Here is a 23,996-nt window from a genome sequence, read left to right on the forward strand (position 1 = left end):
CGACCCGGTTGCGAGCGCTCATCGCTTGCGACCGGGTCTGAATTAGGCCCACAGTCCCATCCAAATAGCACTCACCGAAGGTCTCTAGTCAGAGGTCCAGATGCAGCGCTGGTGACATTGTCCCAGTAGGTGTGAGATTTTTTTTTAATCTGATGGTGTCCTGCCCTCAGGGTCATATAGTAGGGTAGTCAAGCTCATAGTCTGCAGATCCATTCGAGTCGCCCTTGTACTGTGTCATGTCAGTGTCCTGGATGTGTGTGAGAGAGGCAGCAACAGCAAAGAACTGGTATAGGCAGTTTGCATTATGACATCACAGCATGACCTCACAAAGCTCACAAGGCAGGCCAAGACTGGTTATTTCTGGTTTGAGGCACCTGTTGTCTCCTGCATGACTGATATAAGGGAAGTGGGGGCAATTTCACTCCCTATTTAAAAACTGTTGCATTCACATCATTATTTTATCTATTATTTTTATGGCAGGGATCCCTATTAATCTTTGGCTATGTGAGGCTTTTAAAGAACACAATTTTCACTGTGGTTGCATTGTTTTAGAGTGTTAAGGTGCATATCCACTACACGATTAAGGAACGATTGAAGGATAACGACATTGTTATTGTTCAATCGTTCATTTTATTGTGCAGTGGATATTGAGCCCACACTGAATGATATATCGCTCAGTGTGGGCACCCTCCCTCATCCCCGCACCTGCACAACCTGACGATATCGTCAGGTTGGACAGCAGGTTCGGGCAATGAACGACAGCGTCAACAACCAGCGGGAGCACGCATCGCTGGTCGTTGATGGCATATCCACTTCACAATATTGAGGACGATGAATGATAATGATGTCGTTATCGTTCATTTATATGGTGTAGTGGATATTCACCTTTACAGTATACCAGTAATCACCTCAATTGCGGATTAAACTTTTTTTTTAAACTGACCGCTCTCAACAATATTGGGATACTTTTCATTAAACAACATAGGCCGGAATTCAATTCTTTTCATCCCCTATCGCGCCCGACAGAGCTATTCTATTCTTGCTCCTGTCGGGCGCGATCAGCTGCCAAGCGCTACATTTCAGCTCGCAGCCCCTGGGGGATGAGAGCTGAAATGTGCGAAAAGTGACCTGTTTGGGCGCCCAAACATCACTTTTCGCGATCTCGTCCCAGCACTTTGGTTGGGTTTAGCTGCTTTACGCGGCTAAACCTGACCTCTATGGGCGCGATCAGCGTGAAATTCTGGCACAATTGAATAGCGGCCCGCGATCTCCTGTCACTTTAGACAGGAGATGCGGGTCGCGAAATCAATTGAATTCCGCCCATAAAATTAAACACCCCATTCTCTCCCTTCCCCCTTTATAGGAACTAAGAAAAGTGTTGGCCATTTATCAATAGGCTTTCAAAGAGGTGTCACCTGTTACCTGCACGGAAATGGACAGGGTCTGTTAGTCATGAAAAAGTATAATTCTAAATAAAAGTTAAGATGAGAAGCCGATTTATCACAGATGATGGTATAAAGGGAAATAGGGTGTCTGTTATTTTCAACATACCGTAGTATTGTGAGTGAATTTGGAAATATTCCAAAACATGTATTAATTTTAAAGGATATAATCTGGAAAACTTTTTTTTGTTTGTTTTAAAGAACTTTATTTAAGAAAATAACAACAATATATTAACAATATATATTAGTTTTCAAAAGCCATAAGGGCAGCAATTGAACAGATGCATATAAAGGTCTGCAGAGGCTGGGATGCGTGACCTCCACTGCCCTGCTTGATGGAAGGCAGACTAACACTAATGCACATTAAATAGATTAAATAGTTTAGATCATGTTAATGGGATTACAATAAATGGTCTATTTGATGTGATTGGCCAGGCCTGGGTATATTTTCAAATATAAAAAAAATTCTCTGTAGATGCTAAGTACCACATTTCATTAGGAAGATGTTGCCGAGAAGGGGGTATCAGGTGTTTCCAATAGCCGGCAGACAAGCATCAAGCATCTGGCTGTATTAAGAATTTCTATAGAAAGTTTATCAGACTGCTTACCTAGCCGCTCCAGCGGGCACCTGAGGAGAAAGCAAAAGGGACACTTACAATTTGAAACCTTATTGAAGTACATCATTATATCTTAGTGGCCCAGGTTGAAATTTGGGAATTTATTTCAGGTCCAAGAATCCTCAGTACAGTGAGGAACGTGATTTCCTGTTTCCAGCACACCCACACACTCCCACATACGTTCACCATTTACACATCCCTCACTGTTGTGATCCCATCATACCTGTTATTGGGTCCCTCACATCAAAGGTGAGGTGTATGGTGATACCACTACTAATTTCATTATATAATAAATAATACTAGTATAGGAAGAGACTGCACTCTCTCTCCTTTTCGGTGTGTATGCTATGTATGGGAAATAAATAAAGCAATACTATATGTAATATTAAATCTGCAGCTACTGATACTAGTAAGAACTTACTAGAATATACAAAGTTTAGATCCAAAGAGCTGGTGGTAACTGGTAAGGCCAATTTATTGACCGAGCCTATAGATAAATCGGTCAGTTTGGGCTTATTGATATTGTTTGTTATCTATAAATGAATAAATTGTTATTTTAATTATAAAATATTTAGGCCTAAATTTAGGTCTAGAACTTGCATATGGGTAATAGCTGGTAAATCTTCAGAACCCTATTCCGCGTGCCACTGCCGCCTCAGGCCGATGTGCCGAGAGGTTCTGAGCCTGATGCTACTGAGAAACATCTATTGGAATTTATTTATTTGCGCTTTTGCATTTCTGTAAAATAAATCAGTGCGTCCTTTAATATGTGTGAAAACCATTTAAATTAGTACAAGTCTAACATCATTCCTGTCCATTAGACCACATGATAAGGTAGCTCCCCTAATACATAGGGATATATTTGCTAACCAGCGGGCTGTCAAAGCTGCAGATCATCGGTGACTTTGATCATCAGACTTAAAACGGCAATAGCGATGAATGCCAAGCAAGCCCGATTTAGCATTTTTTCTATTGCCGTTTTTAATCCATCGGTCACAGCCGGTGATGATCGGGCTTTGATAACTCTCTGCTTAGTAAATATACCCCATTAAGTGCAGTTAAATCCTTCATTATCATTATGTATAACATGCAACACTGATAGACTGTCACAGAAATTGCTGTAATGACAATACATTGTTTTTATCACCGTTTTTATTCTAGGTGTAAATTTCAAGCGCTTAGAGCGAAACGCTACGTCGGTCCTGCTGCACATATTGTCACCTATCCTGACCTTGAAATTATATAAACATGCTTATGTGTAATTGTGAATTAACGCCAAGAGGGCTCTAATAACTGACTGTATGAATCTGTTGCCTCCAGTGGTGTATAGATACCTTGATGAGGAGGCTTCACCAGATAGTAACACCTCAAACAGACCTTATGAGATTGGAACCTTATGAAACATGTGGAGGTTATATAAAAGATCACACTAACCGGAGAATTGACATATTTCTATTACCCATAAAAACATTATTTTATGATCAGAAAATTATATGACTGTTCTACCACAATAAGGGATATTATCGGTGGATGTGGGTGCCCTCATTTATTTTAGAGGGATGCACATGATCTGAAAGTGTAATTAATCTTTTATGAGTGTATGATGATTTTTTACTGTAATTTTACAGGAAATTGAAGAACACTATCTACTAACGGGTTGGGTATGAAATACTGGCGGCTGACCGACAGTGCAAGCCCAAAGGTGGAGTATCCCGATGGCGGTGGTAAGTAACCTAACCATCTCCCTCTCCCTACCCTAACTCTGCCTAAACCTAACCCTCCTGGGGAAGTGCCTAACCCTATCCTCCTCCCTCCCTGGGGGGGGGGGGTTGCCTAGCCCTAATTTCCCCTGGGGGTCCTTAAACCTAACCCCCCCTTCCATGGGCTAATTGCGTATACTTATCCATTCCATCATTCGGGATTCCAGAGGCCAAGATGTCGACACCAGTATCCTGATTCCCTTCAGGACAGCGGCGTCGGCATTTTGCTGGGGGACGGGATTCTTGCGTCGGTATATCGATGGCCGGCATCCCATCCGCCGGCATACCCACTACATCCCCTACTAACAATCTCTATCATGTAGGTGTATAATAATAGAGATACTGTGAACAACTCTTGAGTCTGCACTCCACTTGATACATGGCAATCCTCATCTATATTTATATAAAAAGCCTTGATATAACACTAATAAGAATTTGTTACATACTGCAATGTAGTTATGTTGCCGATGTGTATTACCATTTAATACAGGTGTTCCTCACATCTGAGCAACCTTGATATCATATTACAATTTGTAAGACATGAATAAGGCATAACTACTAACGAGGCGCCATTTGATAACTTTATGGAGACATATTTTAATCACAATTTCTACCTTTTATCACACAATTTCTATTTTTTAAACCTATTTTCGCTGTTCTTTTAATACTTTTGCAATATTAAATTATATACAATAAGTTATATTTTAATATTAGGTTTGCTTTGTGCACCACATAGGACAATTTATTTCTTCTTCTTGGCTTTATTCATATTCCCTATAGTGTCCTCCTTGTCCGTATATGTATAATGCATCACCTCTGTATATTATTTATATTGCCCCCTACTTGCCTGTATATTGCTTATAGTGCCCCCACTTATCTCTATATTCCTTAGAGTGCCCACCACTTAGCTGTATATACGTTATAGTGCTACCCACAGGTCTGTATTTTCCTTAGTGTGTCCCTTTCTCTGTATTTTCTTAAAAGTGACCACCCCTTGTCTGTATTTTTTCTGTAGTGCTGTCTGTACTAGGTTTACACAAAGGAGCCTTCCTTGACGTTCCTTTTACACCCCCACTCCCTCCAACCCCAGTCTGTATGCACTTTAATGTCTTTAAGGTCTCATCACCCATCCCCCCACACCCAAACAGCTTTGACACTTAGGGGGGCCCCTGTGTACTACAGTATATACAACATACTACATGAACCGGTGACGAAAGTTTATATAATGCGAGATTGAATACTATATAATATAAACTCTTCCACCGGTTCATCAGACCCTCCAACATGACCCCTTCCATCAGGTACAATATGCTCTGCTCCTGGACCTCCCTATTAATTTATGATTGCCGTCACCTGTGTTGAACTAGTTCATTGGTGAGAAAGGTGTTTAAACACAGGTGGCTACAATCATAAATTAGGAGGGAAGTCCAGGAGTAGAGCATTTTGTACCTGATGGAAGGGGACATGTTGGAGGGTCTGGTTTTATGTACCATATAGGGGTATCATTCAATGACTATAGGACCCAGAGCAGTGGGAAGAGGGGCAAGGGGGCAATTCAACCCCCCCCTCAACATTTGAGAGAGGCGTGAGTCAATGCAGGGCAGAGACGGAATACTTAGGGGGCCCAGCTACCACCATACAGTGCTGCAGCTTGGCCAGGCTGCTGATGCCTCAATGGTTAATGGGGCCCGGCAGCTACATTTAAGGACTGAGCATTGGAGCATACTGAGTGTCCATTGCTGAGTAAGTCCCATGAGACCATCCGTCCAAGGGAGAGGAAAACAAGACCAGCACATTCTGCAAAAAAGTTCGGAAGTCCGGGTTTTCTGGGCTGCACAGTTCAAAGTGGAGATATGGAACACTGGGCCTGATTCAGACCCGCTCACGAGTGCAGAGCGCTCGCAAGCGGGTCGATGGTGCCCTAGTGCGCATGACGGAGGGAGCTCCGTCGTGCGCATGCGCGAGACCCGCATAGCGATGGCCAGCCGTCGCTATGGGTCTTGCACCAAAGGGGGCGTGCTGTCGATGGTGAGTGACAGCACGCCCCCTTTGGTGGTCGTGCCGGGGGCGTTGCTGCCCAGACGGAGGCGTTCCCATGGGAACGCCTACCATCTGGGTCCGGCCCCACTGACATCACTAGTGATGTCAGTGGGAGTGCTTTTGGCTCTGATAGAGGGAGGGTTAGGGTTAGGCACCCCCGGGGGGAGGTTAGGGTTAGGCACCCCCCCGGGGGATTTAGGCTTAGGCAGCGGGGAAGGGAGGGGTTAGGTTTAGGCACTTAGAGGGGGGGATTAGGGTTAGGCACCCCTAAGGAGGGTTAGGGTTAGGGTGGTTAGGTTAGGTTAGTTTGTACTTACGTAGGGCCGATCAGGATTTCCAGCACTGTCGGGCTGCCGCTGCTGGGATCTCCGCATCTGTCGGACTGACGCTGCCGGGAATCGAACTGCCGGCCATGCGTCAGCCGCTATTTCATACCGATTCCCCATCAAGGTACAGTACAAAGTGCTCTCTGCCTGGTATTCCAGCTGTGGAGTGTGAAGAGGAAGCAGGGGCTGTGCTATGCTGTTGTTGTCTATAGCGGCTATGCTGTTGCTGTGCTATGCCTTTGTTGTCTATAGCGGCTATGCTGTTGCTGTTCATAGGGGCTGGCTGCTGTTATCCATAGGGGCTGGCTGTGCTGTGCTGTTGCCCATAAGGGCTGTGTTGTCTATAGGAGCTGTGCTGCAGACAGAAGAGGGGGGCTTCAGTGGCTCCTGTGTCACTGCAGTCAATAAAGGGGTGCTGCTGTGTTGTCCAGGGGGTGCTCTGTCCATCAGGGGTGCTCTTCACCCCCAGTGTAAAAAAAGTAAAATAAAAAAAAAAGTGTTATTTTCCTGTGTGTGTGTGTGTGTGTGCGCGCGCATTAGCCACACTTATCAGCAAGGTAGCTTCGCAGGGGTGCTGCCTGTGTCATTTATCAAGGGGCTGCTGCCTCGTGCAAGGGTGCTCTTCCCCAGTTTTAAAAATGGGTGGGTTTTTTTGGTGCTTGTGTGCATTAGCCGCAAGTTATCTGCGCTATAATTACTTGGTGACACTGCTGCTAGACCGCAGTGAGTATGGAGGACAGTCACATGAGGAGAGCAGGAAACACATACCAGTCTTGTAGCTGCCGGCAGCAGTCATGATGACGGTGAAAGGCAGTCAATGTCATCTATGAAGGTCGATGCCCCAGGGCTTAAATCAGGCCATGTAAAATCAACTTTTACCCTGTTAAAGGAAAAAAAAAATCTAAAACTAAGTCAGCTTTAGAGAAACAAAAAAAATATGTCAATCACTACATGAAGTGGCAAGGAAAGGATAAGGCCTTGGCCTTTATTTATGACTGGTGGTTCTAGTTGTCATGATTTAAGCCCTTCTGCTTGTAGTAGAGGTATCAAAAAAAATTTAATTGTTAAGACGAGTAAGACACCGGAACCAACTGTGTGCTCCGAAAAGTCACAGATCCCTGAGGAGAGTCCAAGTATTTCCGCAGTTGCCATGTGTGAGCCTGACCTTTCTAATACTGTACTTGAAGATGATCCTCCTTCCACCATTTGTGCGCCCTCTGCAAATGTGGAGATGAGCAGCACAAGTCAATATGCTGACGTAGAAATAGAGGATGCTTCTGTGGAATTGCACCAGGAGGATGAGGAAGATATTTATGTAGTTGGCGATAACAACAAGGATTATGAGGATGTTGATGATGAGTTGTTGCCCATGGTGGGAAAAATCCCATTGTTGTCATGCCTGGGCAAAGGACCAAAAAATCCACTTGTGTGGAATGGTTTCCACCAAAATCTGGACAACCTTTGCCAAGCCATTTGTAACCATTGCCAAGTAACAGTGAGTAGGAGGTAAGGACCTTAACCATCTAGGAACCTCCTCCCTGTTATGTCACTTGCAGCGCATTCATCAAATTGAAAAGGGTTTTTCAAATTCAGAAACTTTGGCTAAAAAAAAAAAAGTAACAATCAGTTCAGTGTCAACTAGCTGCTCTCTTCTATCTGGATCCAAGCGCCTGCAATCTCCAACACCTGCATCATCATCAACATCCTCAATTGTGATCGGAAGTAATCCTGCATCCAATTTCATAAGAATGACTGAATCCTCTCCTATCCGAGGTTCCTTAGGAGGATCCTTGTGTGCTACGCCTGTTGCTGCTGCTGTGAGTGGATCTTCATCCCAGAGGGGACCAGGATGAAGACTACTTTTAGTTTAAACAAATTGACTGTCAAACAATCCTTTGCAATGGGGAACAAGTATGACAGCAGACACCCAGTTGCACAGCGGATTACTGACGCCATAACAGGTATGCTGGTATTAGATGTACATCCAGTATCCGCCATTAATTCAGTGGGTCCTGTGTCCCCGCTACCGTGTCCCTTCTAGATTCCACTTCTCTAGGATAGCAATTCCTAATCTGTACAAGGACATTAAAAAAAACCTTATTAATGTCCTCCGAAATACCGTTGTGTCCACTTAACCACACATATGTGGACAAGTGGGACAGGGCAAACTAAAGATTACATGACTATGACAGCCCACTGGGTAGGTGTATTGCCTCAAACAGAGCAGACAGCAGCAGCATCTAACAAATACCAGCTCATTCAGAGGCAGGCTGCTCTGTGTATCACCGGTTTCACTAAGAGGCATACCGATGAGAACCTCTTAGAATAACTCAGAAAAATCATTGCAAAATGGCTTACCTCACTTGGACTCTAAGGATTTGTGATTTCTGACAATGGCAGCAATATTGTACGAGCATTACATGTGGGCGAATTTGAACACATCCCATGTTTTGCTCACACAATTAATTTAATGGTGCAACATTTTTTTTTTAAAAATGACAGGGGCGCGCAGGAGATGCTCTCGGTGGCCCGAAAGATTTCTGGACATTTTCGACATTCAGCAGCTGCGTGTCGAAGATTGCAGAACCAGCAAGAACTGTCGAATTTGCCCTGCCATCAGCTAAAGCAAGAGGTAGTAACTAGGTGGAATTCTACACTCTATATTCTTCAGCGGATGGAGGAGCAGCAAAAGGCCATCCAAGGCTACACTACGGCCTAGGACATAGGGAGAAGAGCGGGAATGCACCTTAGTCAAGCACAGTGGAGAATAATTTTCATGCTGTGCATGGTTCTCAAACCCTTTGAACTTGCCACATGTGAAGTTAATTCAGACACTGCCAGCTTCAGTCAGGTCATTCCCCTAATCAAACTTTTGCAAAAGCAGCTGGAGAAACTGAAGGAGGAGCTGAAACAGAGTGATTTCGCTAAGTATGTCGGACTTGTAGATCAAGCCATGCATTCGCTTCTCCAGGATCCAAGGGCCGTCAATCTCTTGAAATCAGATCATTATATTTTGGCGACCATACTTGATCCTAGGTTTAAGTCATGCCTTGTGTCTTTCTTTCTGATGGACATAAATCTGAAAAGATGCAAAGAGATGTCAGCTCACCACCAAAATGATGGGGTGGGCGGAGAACTACAGGCTGCTTTCCTCTGATGTAAACAGCAAGTCTTGGTCCCATTATCCCTAACAACCTCCCTGAGTACAAACTAGTAAATGTCTGGTAACAGTATGTTCTAGCAGCACCTCCACAAGCAAGGCCACCTAATTTTTTTTATTAGATCATGATGTATAAAATATTAAAACACCTCCTCTACATCAAAGATGCCTTTTAGGAACTGAAGAACTTGATCCTAAATTGATCTTCCCTCATAATTTTTTTTAAGAATCAAAATATTAAATTAAAAATAAATTGAAAACTAATCAATCCTTCCGTCCTTTCCCTGTCTTCAGTCCATAAACATTCAAACTCCGTCGGGTCTCTGACCTGGTTAAGGAAAACATTCTTGGTTTTTAAAATTCCTAGGGGTCGTATAGTTTATTAAACTGCCATCCTGTCTACCACTGCAATGCCACTCTGTATCATGTTCGAAGCTGAACTGCCACATGTTAGTGCCGCCCACTGCTGTTGCTTAGCTTAGTCAGCCAGCTAGCTGGATGCAACCTTTTGGCCCTTAATTAGATGAAAAACAATATTGTGAGGTGGTCAAAATTGACTGGAAACGAGTGTAAATAAATGTTATTGAGGTTAATAATACTGTAGGAACAAAAACAGGACCATTTTATGTGATTTTCGCTGTGATGATTATTTTTTTTGAAAAATAATACAGATCCAAAACCAAAAAACAAAGCACAGAAGGGCGGTTTTGGCAAAACCAGTCCAGATCTAAAACCAGAGGAGATACAGATCCAAAACGAAAACACGGGGGTCGACGCACTTCTCTAGTTTGTACCTGAAGGAAGGAGTCATGTTGGAGGGTCTGCTTTCTATATTGGAGTATTTTGTTGACTAAATGAGGACACTCTAAAGTTCCCAATGATCTCCACTGTTCAGCCATTGGGCCCAGACATCTGCTACCTACATGCAGCCTGAGCAGACAATAACAAACACACTGCAAGGCTGCAGCCTTTCGGGATTAAGTTTTATTAAAAGTGTTTGAACTTTAAACATATACATTCTACCTAGCTGTAAATGAACAGTTTCATAATAAATGAAACAGCTGTTCCTCTAAAACAGGGGTCACTACTCTGTGTTGGTTAACCATTTGCTAAGCTGCCCCAGAACAGACATCCATCCATCCCTGGAGTCGTAATCAGACACAAGGTGACATTGCTATTCAGACCCAGACAAAGAATAGTGAGGATTTAAGAAGCATTTACTGTACAAAGTTGCAAAACCATAAAGCAGAACCACAGTGCACATGAGCTATTGTCTTATTTGAAATGGTCTATTCTTGTCCCGTATTTGAAGTTGTTAAAAGGTATGTTAATGTGACCTAGCCCTAGTTAGGGAAATGTAAGAAATGTTGGGAATGTGTGTGCAGCCTTGATGGTGAGCAAAGTACTGTACACACCAGCGGTTAAATTGTAGGTAATGACAGTAAAAATAATGTACTAAGTATATGTACAATCTCCTGGTGACAATGAATGGGCACCGATGCATTTCTTGCAATAGTCACAACATTTATAGTACTACCAGATGTGACACTCTTTGACGGGAACTGCCACACCATCTCTTAAGGGGCTATTCATTAGCAGATAAAATGAACGAATGAACGATATACAGTCAGGTGCATAAATATTGGGACATTGACAGAATTTTCATATTTTGGCCTCTATTCACCACCACAATGGCTTTGAAATGAAACAAACAAGATGAGCTTTAACTGCAGACTTTCAGATTTAATTTGAGGGTAATTACATCCAAATCAGGTGAACGGTGTAGGAATTACAACGGTTTCTATATGTGCCTCCCACTTTTTAAGGGGCCAAAAGTAATGGGACAAACTAAACAATCCTAAATCTAACTTTCACTTTTTAATACTTTGTTGCAAATCCTTTGCAGGCAATTACAGCCTGAAGTCTGGAACGCATAGCCATCACCAGACGCTGGGTTTCATCCCTGGTGATGCTCTGCCAGGCCTCTACTGCAAATGTCTTCAGTTCCTGCTTGTTCTTGGGGCATTTTCCCTTCAGTTTTGTCTTCATAAAGTGAAATGCATGCTCAATCAGATTCAGGTCAGGGGATTGACTTGGCCATTGCATAACATTCCACTTTTTAGCCTTAAAAAACTCTTTAGTTGCTTTTGCAGTATGCTTCGGGTCATTGTCCATCTGCACTGTGAAGCGCCGTCCAATGAGTTCTGAAGCATTTGACTGAATATGAGCATATAATATTGCCCAAAACACTTCAGAATTAATTTTGCTGCTTTTGTCAGCAGTCACATCATCAATAAATACAAGGGAACCAGTTCCACTGGCAGCCATACATGCCCACGCCATGACACTACTACCACCATGCTTCACTGATGAGGTGGTATGTTTTGGATCATGAGCAGTTCCTTTCCTTCTCCATACTCTACTCTTCCCATCACTCTGGTACAAGTTGATCTTTGTCTCATCTGTCCAAAGGATGTTCCAGAACTGTAATGGCTTTTTTAGATGTCGTTTGGCAAACTCTAATCTGGTCTTCCTGTTTTTGAGGCTCACCAATGGTTTACATCTTGTGGTGAACCCTCTATATTCACTCTTGTGAAGTCTTCTCTTGATTGTTGACTTTGACACATATACACCTACCTCCTGGAGAGTGTTCTTGATTTGGCCAACTGTTGTGAAGGGGTTTTTCTTCACCAGGGAAATAATTCTTCTGTCATCCACCACAGTTGTTTTCTGTGGTCTTCCGGGTCTTTTGGTGTTGCTGAGCTCTCCGGTGCGTTCTTTCTTTTTAAGAATGTTCCAAACAGTTGATTTGGCCACACCTAATGTTTTTGCTATCTCTCTGATGGGTTTGTTTTGATTTTTCAGCCTAATGATGGCTTGCTTCACTGATAGTGACAGCTCTTTGGATCTCATATTGAGAGTCGACAGCAATTGATTCCAAATGCAAATGTCACACCTAGAATCAACTCCAGACCTTTTACCTGCTTAATTGATAATGAAATAATGAGGGAATAGCCCGCACCTGTCCATGAAATAGCTTTTGAGTTGATAGTCCCATTACTTTTGGCCCCTTAAAAAGTGGGAGGCACATATAGAAACCGTTGTAATTCCTACACCGTTCACCTGATTTGGACGTAAATACCCTCAAATTAAATCTGAAAGTCTGCAGTTAAAGCCCATCTTGTTGGTTTCATTTCAAAGCAATTGTGGTGGTGAATAGAGGCCAAAATATGAAAATTCTGTCAATGTCCCAATATTTATGCACCTGACTGTATATCTGCTAATGGATAGGCCCTGAACGATGACAGATGCGATTTATCGGCCGCAGGAGTGTGCATCTATCATCTCTCCAACATGTTGGTCAATTATCACATCTAGCTGTATGATATTAGCAATATCGTGCAGTTTATATGCGGTAAACGACGAACGTTATTAGCAGCAGCTACAGAGCGCTGCAGAGAAATAAAATCCACTCCCTGAATGAGGTCATGCGATATCGTTCATCGTTCGTCATTTGCCATAATCTGTCATGTACATGCAAATATGGCACTGTCCACGAGCCAATCACAACTCGCAGACCGGCAGCCAATCAGATGCAGCCACTCCTGATTGGCTGCCGGTCCCCGAGCTGTGATGCACTCGCGGCTGGTGCCATTATTGAAGTGCTGCACTTACGCAGGCGGCGCTGTGTTTCCCTGGATACCAATGCATATCTGGCTCTGCACCGTTGCCACCCAGCCGGGCCCACGCTCTCTCCGGGCCCAGCAGTCCCCCCCTGATGGCAGCCCAGTGTACATGACAGATATCTTTCAGCACAGCCACCGGAAATTTTCCACGGATATCTTTTGTCAATCATCGCTCAGAAATACATCTGCTAATGGATAGGCCCCTTTACTCTACTGTCTTTACTGTACCACAGTCATTTCATCAGCTATGCTTTCACATCTCTCCTGGGTACCTCACTTAGGGGGTTATGTATCAAGCCTTCTAAAGAGTGTAGAAGTTGCCCATAGCAACCAATCAGATTCTACTTAACATTTATAAAGCACCTTCTAGAAGATAAATAGCTAGAATCTGATTGGTTGCTGTGAGCAACATCTCCATTTCTAAAAATCCGCACTTTAGTAAATATGTAGTCTATTTACTAAGCAATGTTAGGAGACAGAGTGAAAAGTGATAAGTCAGTGATAAGGTGCCACCCAATCAGCTCCCAACTGTCATCTTACAGGCTGTGTTTGAAAAATGACAGTTGGGAGCTGATTGGCTGGCACCTTATCACTTTTCACTCTGTCTCCTAACACTGCTTAGTAAATAGACTACATATTTGGCCATTTTTTAAATTCTTATTTTTGTGTAAAAATGTGGGGATTTCTTACAGAACCCTTTGGACAGCTCCCCTAATGATACTTTGGCAAAAAAAAAATTCGGAAATTGCATACTTTGGCGAAAAACGGCAGCTGAAATTTCGGAAAAAATGTTTTTTTCAGAAAAATGCATTTAATGTATTGGGGCTGGTATTTTGAAGGGACTTAAAGATGTGCCTAGTGTTTTAAACATCGTATGTGGCTGGCGCAGGCATTTTTTTTCGGTTTTAAAAAACCACCTGCACCAGCCACGTGTGATGTTTAAAACACTTGGCGCAGCCTTATGGCCTCCGAAATACCAGACCCAATATGTTAAACGCATGTTTCACGGGGGAAAAAAAAATATAGACCGAAATTTTTTGCCAAAGTACGCAACTTACAAATTTTTTTTTTCGATAAATTATCATTAGGGGGCCTGTCCAAAGGGTTGTGTATGATATCTCCAAATTTTTACCCAAAAACAGGGGATTTTGCTAATTTTTTCGCCTGCCCGTTTTTAGCCAAAAAACTGCCGTTTTTCACAGTTGTTGGTGAAATCGTGAGCAAATCGGCTAATCGCGGCCCATATATCGGCCGATAGGACAGCCGATTCGCAAACGACGGCGAATATGGCCCATTTCGCCTCTAATTGAATACGGCCCCAAGTGTTAGGTGCCATAGTGGAGAAGAAGGAGTAGATGAAAGCAAAGTAGAGAGAAACACATAAGGGCAGAGAGCCCTGCTCGTAAGAGCTTACATTCTAAAGCTGTTTCTGCATGATTTACACTAAATTAAGTAACATTCCTATATATCAAACATCCGATGCAGGAGATTTTGCAGATATCTCCAAATTTATATAGAAAATCGCAGCATAACTCCAAAACCATACAATGTATGGGGACACTGCAGTTGTGCAATTGTTCAAACTTCAAAAAGAACACTCTTTAATGTCCAAACTTATGGTAGTGCAAGTTCTTGAGCACTGACAGGACAGAACACGAAAGTACTACCTTTAACACTCGCTGGCACAGCTGCTTATTGGAGCTCTGTGTTGTTAACATTAATAAATTGGTCTCTATCTACTATCATACATAGGGTTACCATCTATCTATCTATTACAGCAAACTTGATTTGGTCACTAGATAACTGCCATTTAAACCATTTTCCTAAAAGTCCTACTTCTAGATTACAGGGTGTACTCACCTTTCCAACATTAAGCCATATTAATGTATTTGTCAGTAGTCATTACAGAAGAAGACATAAGGCAAAGGTGCGTACACACGGTACGATATCTATGAACGATTTGAATAACGATATCGTTCGACAATAAATCGTTCATATCGTTCAATTTTATGCAGTGAATGACCAACGAACGACCAACGATGCACGTTCCCGCATGGACGATAACAATATCTATGGTCGTCTGTACATGCAGGCCAACTTGGACGATTTCATCACGATTTGCATGTTCAGAGATATATTTCAGTGTGTACACCCAATGTAATTTCTCCTGCACTACAGAAAAGTTCATGGGAAATTGTTCAGCGATATCGTTGGTTGTGCTGATCGTACGCGCATATGCAGCTTTACAATAATGTATCTTGTTAGGCACAGCTTCATTCCAAACCTAGAACCAGCAGCACTTGGCCGATCACAGGGTAAGTATAGTGAGGTGGAGCAGAGGTGAATATTACTACTTTTACTATATATACTCTTCCATATAAATAAATGATAATAATAATTATAATACTACTATAAGAGAATTCAAAAATCTGTCCTCTTCTGTAGGAATATGGACCTATAGAGTTGTCGGTGGGTAGCCTATCTAAGACCCAGGGGAGTCCCAAAATCACATCTATAAATTTGGCAAACTGTAAAGTTTTTATTCAAGGAAATTTCAGAAAACACACAAGAAAACAACACTTGAAGCAGTTTTGTAACTCATTGACAGCAGTAAAAGGGTTAATTATTTCCAACAGTTGAAATATATCCAATTCAGAATCTGTAGAAAACATTTAATATGTAAACAGCAGTTAATCGCCATATCATTACACATTGCCCTCTCTTTAACCCACTGCCGAGAAATCACAGTAAAATTACAAAATAAGTAAAAGTTAATTTCACTGTTTTCTTATCTTCCAAGATAAATATACCTTGCAGGTTATCGTATGCTCAGTAGACCTCTCCCATTCCCATTTCTCCTCCAATACTGTAAATCCTTCAGCTCTGCATCCATGTGTTACCAATTAGTCGTACCTCAGATCTGTACAACGTTCTGGGAGAAGAGCAGTTTATTGAAAAATTACTCCCAATTAAACCCGAAAGACCCAATAACCGTAATCCCATATATAGGCTGTTAATAACTGTACTGTTTGTGTTTAATCACAATCACTTTCCATGTCATACACAGTTAATAGGCATTTCGTTTATTGGGTGCTTATGGAATTTCAATGCCGTAAAGAGCTGTATTTATCCACATGACTGCTAGAACATTTACCACATTAGAGAGTTATGTAGACCCCCTGGCATACGAAGAGATTAATTTAGACCATCTAAAACGACTCTGAAATTATGCAAAGGAATTAATTCCTACCAAAATATAATTGCCTGTAAACTACAGCCGTCTATATTTAGTTCAGAACACGTCAACCTCAAGTAAAGTAGTAAATTCCTATGAGGTTTCATAAAACAAGCTTTGGAATGTCCAAATAATAAGGCATGTGTAGGTGTTGCTCACAAAGGTGTCCTTCTCACCAGTCCAATATATTGCATAGCTCTTATCTTGGCACGTAAGCAGCTCTAATCACTTGTGAGAGTAATTTGTTTGCAGAACAATTGGGTCAGTAACTAATTTAAAGTAGATATGTTCGCGGATCCCCATGTTTTGGTTTTGGTTCTTTTCGCCTTTGGTTATTTCATGTAACTTGGACCTGTTTTTGTTCCTATAATAATATTATTGTTTTTGTTCTTATAATATTATTAATATCAATAACATTTATTTCCAGTCAATATTGACCACCTCACACCACCTGAAATCATGGGGGAGGGACTTAAATGCAATGCAAAACACGCAAGATCCAGTTTTCCAATCTGAGTTCCGAATAGAAGACCTGAGTCGGGACTCAGTTCTACTTGGAACCAGAAAGTGATTTTTATTCTGTACTGGGACCCTGTTTGACCCGGAACCCCTAAGTGAACTGCTCATCTCTAATTTAAAGGCACTCTAATCATATCTAGTTCTTCTACAGTATTTGTCTGCTGTCCCCCTGTGCAGACAATGTTGATACTCAGGGTTGTGTCATATTTTCTATCCTTTCTGGAAGACCACTCCCATGTATGCCTTAACATTGGCTTGCTATAAGGCCACAAGTCCATGGAATGGTGTTTATAGTGAGAAAACTATGACCAGAGGTGGGGCTGCATCTCAGTCCAAAATTCAAATAGGGGAGTCACACCAACTGCCACCCCAAACACTGCCGAGCATCGCCAGAGAGCACTGGGAAGAGATCATTTTAATTAAGAGACAGAGACAAAACATGGCATTCTGTAAGCAGAATTAGTAACACTTTTATAGAATGTAAGTATCATCATATGCTTATGATGATATTATACCGTCATATCTATTTCCACTAAAAACAAAAATAGGGGAAAAAAATATTGAATCATAAACAGAACAAACACATTAGGGCTGATTCTGTGTCGCACATTGCTACAACCGATTAAGAGCCGAATTCAATTAGGTGCAAAAAGTCGTGATCGGCGAAAAGCGTTCACGAATGAAGTTTTTGCCTCATTCGCCAGTTTTGATACAATCTTTTCGCATACTTTCTCAATGCACACTCCCACTTTTCGCCCTATTAAATTGCAAAACACGCGAAAACGCATATGTGCGAAAACTGCGAATGGCAAACTAACGAAAAGTAATGCGTATTTTGGGGAAATCAGTCTGTACCCCATAAAAAGTCTAAGTGATACTGGAAATCAATATAGAAGTGTATTAATAGCCCTAATAAAATAATTTTGGGTTCTTAAATTGTGTCAAATGGGTTATATGCATATTTGCATAATTGTTGAAAAATTATATAAAACAATTTATTTTGGAAAAATATAATAGTTGTAGTTAAATTGGGGGTACATTAAAATGGGTGTTAGTATATTTTTGTGGCTATAAAGTGCAGTTTAAAAAAAAAAATACACCTGCTGCAGCCACCTGCAAACCTAAAAACACCTGCCCCAACCATACAGCCCCCCAAATACCTGACAGTACTTTAAACCCATTTTCCAACACTTTTTACATTTTCACCTCAAAAATGACATGTCATTATTAGGCGGAATAAGCTATTTTTTTTCCTAATTAGTCATTAGGTGGGGTATCCAAAGGGTTCTGAACCAAGTCCCTATATTTTTAGCCAAAAATTGGGATTTTGCTAATTTTTCACCTGCCTCTGAGGTGATGAAAACTTTTTGTCAGTTTCTGCCTATGGAGTTTTCGCACGTGTGAAAACTCCGGGAATTGAAAAGCGCGATACGCTGGTACGTGCAAATGCTTTTTGGCAAACGTGACTTTATGCACCTAATTGAATTCGGCCCTTAGCGTCTTTGGTCGTAGTGCGTCTGCCTGTACAAAGACTAAGATGCCTACTTAGAGTATCTTTAGATGCTGTAATACAACTTGATGCATCTTTAGACGCAACCATCAGTCGCACCAACAAAACTTACACCAGCCCTATAGTACAATCAATAGGAGCAGATTTTCCAACTGAATATGGCTTCCAATGTGATTATGGGGGTCTATGTATTATCACTTAATTTCTACAAAAGCAGGTGGAAATGAAAATTTCCCCTACCTTTGTAGAAATTAATTCTGTGGCCATTCATTATAAAGGTAACGCTGGAGATATCACAGAAATCTCCTGCTTATCTTTCTATCCCTACAGTATGTGGCCTGCTGTCCCCATATACACTCCCCCCCACCCCCCGCCAATCCCCAGGTTGGGAAGAGGGATCCTTTTGGATCCCTGCATCCCTGTCCAGCTCCTTTCACTCTAGTTCACGCAAGCGCACTAGCACTGCCAGGTCAGTTTCACTGCTATGCAAATGGTCAACTTTTTTTTCTTTCTTTTTTTTAGGGTTAGGTACTTACTGGATGGTCAGGGTTAGGCACTCACCCACACGGTTAAGGTTAGGCACCAGGACGGAGGGTTAGGGTGAAGATTATGGCTAAAAAAAAAACCAATTTGTCGACCATTTTCATGTCGAACTTTTGACCCTGTCGACCTTTTGCACCTGTCGACCTTCTTACATGTCGAACTTTTGTCCCTGTCTAACATCTGGTGTCTATCTAAACATTGTCTATCTAATTACTCTCTATGGGCTCTATTTACTACAATCCGCATTTAAATGCAAATTGTAGTGTGATATTACCGACTGAACTCGGATTGCCAGTCCAGGCAATATCACAGGATTTACTAAAAATCCCTTGAAGGGACAGAGCTTGCAATAAAGCTCTGTCCCTGCGAATCCCCTCCGCAGCCTTATCACGGTATTTTTTGCAAAAAATACAGTGACAAGTGCCCGCATATGCGCTGACCGGCCGCCATTAAGCCCCCCCGTACAATTGCGACCCACCCCCCCTTAATTACCCTTACCTCCGGTGATCGGGCTCCAGTGATGTCCTCCGTGGCTCTGGGCAGCTTATCTCCCATCCTGCACTATGACCCGGGCAGCTGATAAATATTTAATTTTTTGGGGGCCGGGATCAGTGTGTGGTCAGTTTAGACCACACAACTGATCACTGGGGCGCCGGCTAAGGGCTCTGCCTGTTAGAGCGGAGCTGGAGTCCAGTAACCGGGGTAGACCCTAGATAACGCCACCTCCAGGTGGCGTTATTATCGCAGGGCTTCCCCCGGTATTTTTTCACAATTTATTTTTATTAACTTTGGTCGGATCACATTTCCCATTACAATGAAGGGAACTGCGATCTGATTACTAAAAATATGTGATAATTAGTGGTTGGAGTAGAATTTTACGAATTCTAAACTAATATAATGTGAAAATGGTGTGAAAAAACCCTTTATCACTTTATTTTAGTAAAAATAATGATAATAAATAGAGCCCTATCTCTTATACCACACCCTGTGGCGTCATGTAAATATAGGATAATGATGCTAATAATAATAATAATAATAATAATAATAATAATAATAAAAAGTGCATGGAGAAAATGGCAGATATTTGACCATATTCACATGTGCTCACACATTCCCTATTTATATGCTTGGTTTTACAGCTGTCATAATTATCAGCACGCAGTTACACTGACCCTATCCTTTATGCAATAGATCTGTCTGTAAGCAGGAGTATTGCTCTGTGAGCTCACCTCTGCATAGCTCAGTGGTTCCCAAACTGTGCGCCCTGGCACCCTGGGTTGCCTTGGGACACTTGCAAGGGTGCCTCAGGTTGGTGGCACAGCACCAAATCAAATTATTTATGGTCAATGTAATGTAAATATGTGAACAAACAGAAGTGTAAACCAGTCTACCACCACATAACTAAACCTAAGGATGACAGGATTCCGTCAACACATCCTCTACACACCCTTGCTAAACTTTGCCTGCATGCGAAAGGCCCATTATCCGCCAGGTTTGCCACTTCAGCTGCAAATAAGTTCTGTACAGATGCAGAGCATGCGCAGAGCGAAATCACTCAAGAACTGTCGGAAAAACTAACTTGCGTTCAGCTCTATATCAGCCCCCTAGTGTCTGTTCTGATAAATTTCAGGATGCATGCTGTGCAAAAGTGTAAGGAAGGGGTAAATTCACTAAAGTGAGAGGTTTTAGGAGTGGAGATGTTGTCCATAGCAACCAATCAGATTCTAGCTATTATCTTCTAGAACAGGGGTTCCCAACCACAGTCCTCAAGGCACACTAAAGGCCCCCATACATCAGAGATTGATTGCAGCAATCGTGCAATTTGCAATCGATTGAAAAAGGGAAAGATTTTTATACACAATCAATTGCAAATTGCACAATTCTCTGATGTATGGGGGCCTTAACAGTCCAGGTTTTAAGGATAGCCATACTTGAGCAGAGGTGTTTTAATTAGTACCTGTTATTTTGATTTAACCATCTGTGCTCAAGCATGGATATCACTAAAACCAGGACTGTTAGTGTGCCTTGAGGACCAAGGCTACGAAACACTGTTCTAGAAGGTGCTAGTAAAATGTTAAGTAGAAACAGAGTGGTTGCTATGGGCAACATCTCCACTTCTAAAAGCTCTTACTTTAGTAAATATCTCTCTTAGAGCCGTATTCAATTTGAGCTGAGCCGCGATACTTTTTCGCGGTCCGGACTTTTCGCCTGCTTCGCCTGTTTTGCAGGCTGAAAAGTATCGCGCACGTGCCCGCTTTACCCAGTATTCAATTTGAAAGTACGCGAAAACGGGACCCGGCGAAACTTGAACAGGCGGAAAGTACTGTCAGTTTTGGGGAAATCAGCCTGCCACCCCCAAAAGATGCACTGACATGGGGGTTCCCTATGGTACCCCCCGATTTGGCTTGCTGACGGTATTTGGGGATTTTAAACGGGCTGAATAGCTGCTAAATAGTGTTTTTCTATACGTGATGCAGAATAGTATTCAGGAGTATTTTTTGCAGAAAGTAAGTTAAATTGGGGTACTGGAAGATGGGGGTCAGCATATTTAAAAGTTGCTAAAGTGAAGTTGAAAAATCGTGAAAAATCCACCTGCCGCAAGCACCTGCAATCAAAAAAACACTTGGGGCATACTTGGGGACACCCACAGAGTCAAGTTCGCTAGTTTTTAACTTTGTCCCCCAACATTTTTTTTTTCGCCCCCAAAATGAAAGTGATTTTTTTGGGTGTTCTTAAGTGTTTTTTTTTTATTTTTGACACAGTTTACCTTTGGGGGACTGTCTGAAGGCTGCACGGGGGTTCCCGCAACGTTGCACCCCAAAACCCCAATTCTGCACTTTTTTTCCGCCCGCTATTCATAGGCGAAACTTTTTCACCTATTACATTGCATTGACTTTCCGCCTAGGCGGAAAGTCTTTCAAATTGAATACGGGGTAAAAGCAAAACAGGCGAAAATGATGTCATCGGCGATAAAGTATCGAGGATCCGGACTTTTCACCTCAAATTGAATACGCCCCTAAGTGTTACCTCAGAGTTCAATTTCCTACCACCACCTCTATCAGTAAATACAACTTTCCATTTGTCGCCTAATACTGTGCTTGCTGCACTTTTGTGGTGGAAATCTTTTTTGTTTTTTACATTCAGCAAACTGTGCCTAGAAATGCATTTCTCCACAAAAGTACAGTGAGAAGGCCACAAACTGGTCCGATTAAAAGTAAGGCAAAACTTGACATCACCTGTTGGTGCAAAATTTTGCAGAGCAGAAATGATTGTGCACCACTCTGGAAGGAATCCGGCGATGCGATGGGAAATGCATTTCCGGGTGGAAACGCCGACCTCCCACCATCGATGTTCTGCGATCCGTCACCGGATCGCAAACATTTGTCATGTTAAATGTCAGCAATTTGATAATTGTGATCATTTTTTAATCGCGATTGTTTAATCGCAGAAATCCAACATGTTGGATTTCTGCGATCACGGGTTGCGGGATCGCGGCAATCCGTCGCTGATGTATGGGCCCCATTAGACCCATACATGGTCCAGCAGTGACACCTCACGGTCCTGTGTCACCATCTACAAACAACAGTCTCTGCTTTTCTGCTGCATGGGCATGGGCATCTTGGATTGCCTCAAATAATCCAGTGGTTCTCAAACTCGGTCCTCAGGATCCCACACAGTTCACATTTTCCAGGTCACCCAGCAGGTGCACAGGTGTATTCATTACTCACTGACACATTTTAAAAGTTCCACAGGTGTAGCTAATTATTTCCCTTGTGATTCTGTGAGGAGACCTGGAAAACATGCACTGTTTGGGGTCCTGAAGACCACGTTTGAGAACCAGTGGCATAATCCATTCTGACAAACCAGTCTACAGCAACTCCAGTAACATAATTTAGCACAGGGCGCCCTACGTAAACCAGGAACTGCTGTTTGCATATTGCCAGAACAACGCTCTTCCTACAGGTAATGGTGTCCTGGCTCTGAACTAGTCTGCAGTATTCCAATTAGCATTGCAAGTGCCTCTGAACCTGTCTGCAATATTCTAGTCAGCATTGCATTTGCCTCTGAACCGGTCTGCAGTATGTTTAGTCAGCAAGTGTCTCTATACCTGCCAGTGGTGTATCCTGTAAGTATTTCTCCAGTGCCTCCGATTCGGTCTACAGTGTCTGCAAGTCAGTATTATCAGGTGCCTCTGACTCTGGGCACAGCTCCTTCTACTCAGCATTGGCCATCACTCGCTGATGTGGTCCCTGGCTCCGGTCAGTGTATCATCCGGTGCATCCGGCTGTGCTTCAGGCACTACCGCCCACGGCGGATTCCAGCTCTGAGTGTTCTACAGCTGGTGGCAGTTCTGAGTTCACTGTAGCAGGTTTCAGGTCTGTATACCTGTACTCAGGCTTCAGTTCTGAGTGTCCTGTGACCAGTTCCAGTCCTGAAACTGTCAATGCTGCTGAAGATTCCAGTAGTCCTGAGTTTCGTGTCTCAGGCCTCCAGCACCCACCAAAGCCGTGCTACTGTCCTGGGTAAGGCCCAGATGAGCATGAGCTTCCTCAAGGCTCCCAGCTTCATGTGTACTAAGCCTGAGGGTCCCAATCCAAATCTGCTTACCCAGAATCCGTGATCCATGCAAATGCAGGAAAAAATAAGCCCAGCATCCTCAAATCAGTGCAAACCACACCTTCCATTTTTAAGCAAAATGGCACTAATTCATTCAACCATACCCACTATGAGACAAATCCCACATAATTCACATAAGCCCTTTCAGGATATGCATAGCAGGTCTATGCACGGTTCAACTTTCACTGCTGGTGTTTTTTTCCAATGTATCACAGACACCTGCGGTCACATTTCTTATGGACTCTCCAATCATCTATGCACTGGTCTTATGCTGGCAATAGCTGCTTTAACCACTTAACTGGTGTGATCGAATTCAATGAAAGTTAAGTGGTTACAGCTGGCTAGTCAAATAAGATGCAACAACAGCGATCCGGGATTCTATTGACACAGTAGCATCTCATGTGACCACAGCCTCACCTCTGATCCCTGGGTTTGTAATGAGGAAATCATTACAAACCCTTTTCCCATTTATAATGCCTTGCAACTGGCATTCTGGTGGGCAAGTCGCATAATACAAATGTGTGAATTCATCTGACTGGTT

General features: G+C 42.5%; 1 long non-coding RNA gene across 1 annotated transcript; it reads right to left on the reverse strand.

Moving 5' to 3' along the window:
- Positions 1-1,713: 1,713 nt before the first annotated feature.
- Positions 1,714-23,643, reverse strand: LOC148542456 (uncharacterized). The gene is made up of 3 exons (XR_015877777.1): positions 22,947-23,643; positions 6,954-7,065; positions 1,714-2,070 (listed from the first exon to the last, which is right to left on the reverse strand). It is a non-coding gene; the product is annotated as an uncharacterized LOC148542456 (long non-coding RNA).
- Between the last annotated feature and the right edge of the window lie 353 nt (positions 23,644-23,996).

This window comes from Taudactylus pleione, unplaced genomic scaffold (assembly GCF_031769625.1).
Source record: "Taudactylus pleione unplaced genomic scaffold, aTauple2 ptg000012l, whole genome shotgun sequence".
Classification (NCBI taxonomy): domain Eukaryota; kingdom Metazoa; phylum Chordata; class Amphibia; order Anura; family Myobatrachidae; genus Taudactylus; species Taudactylus pleione.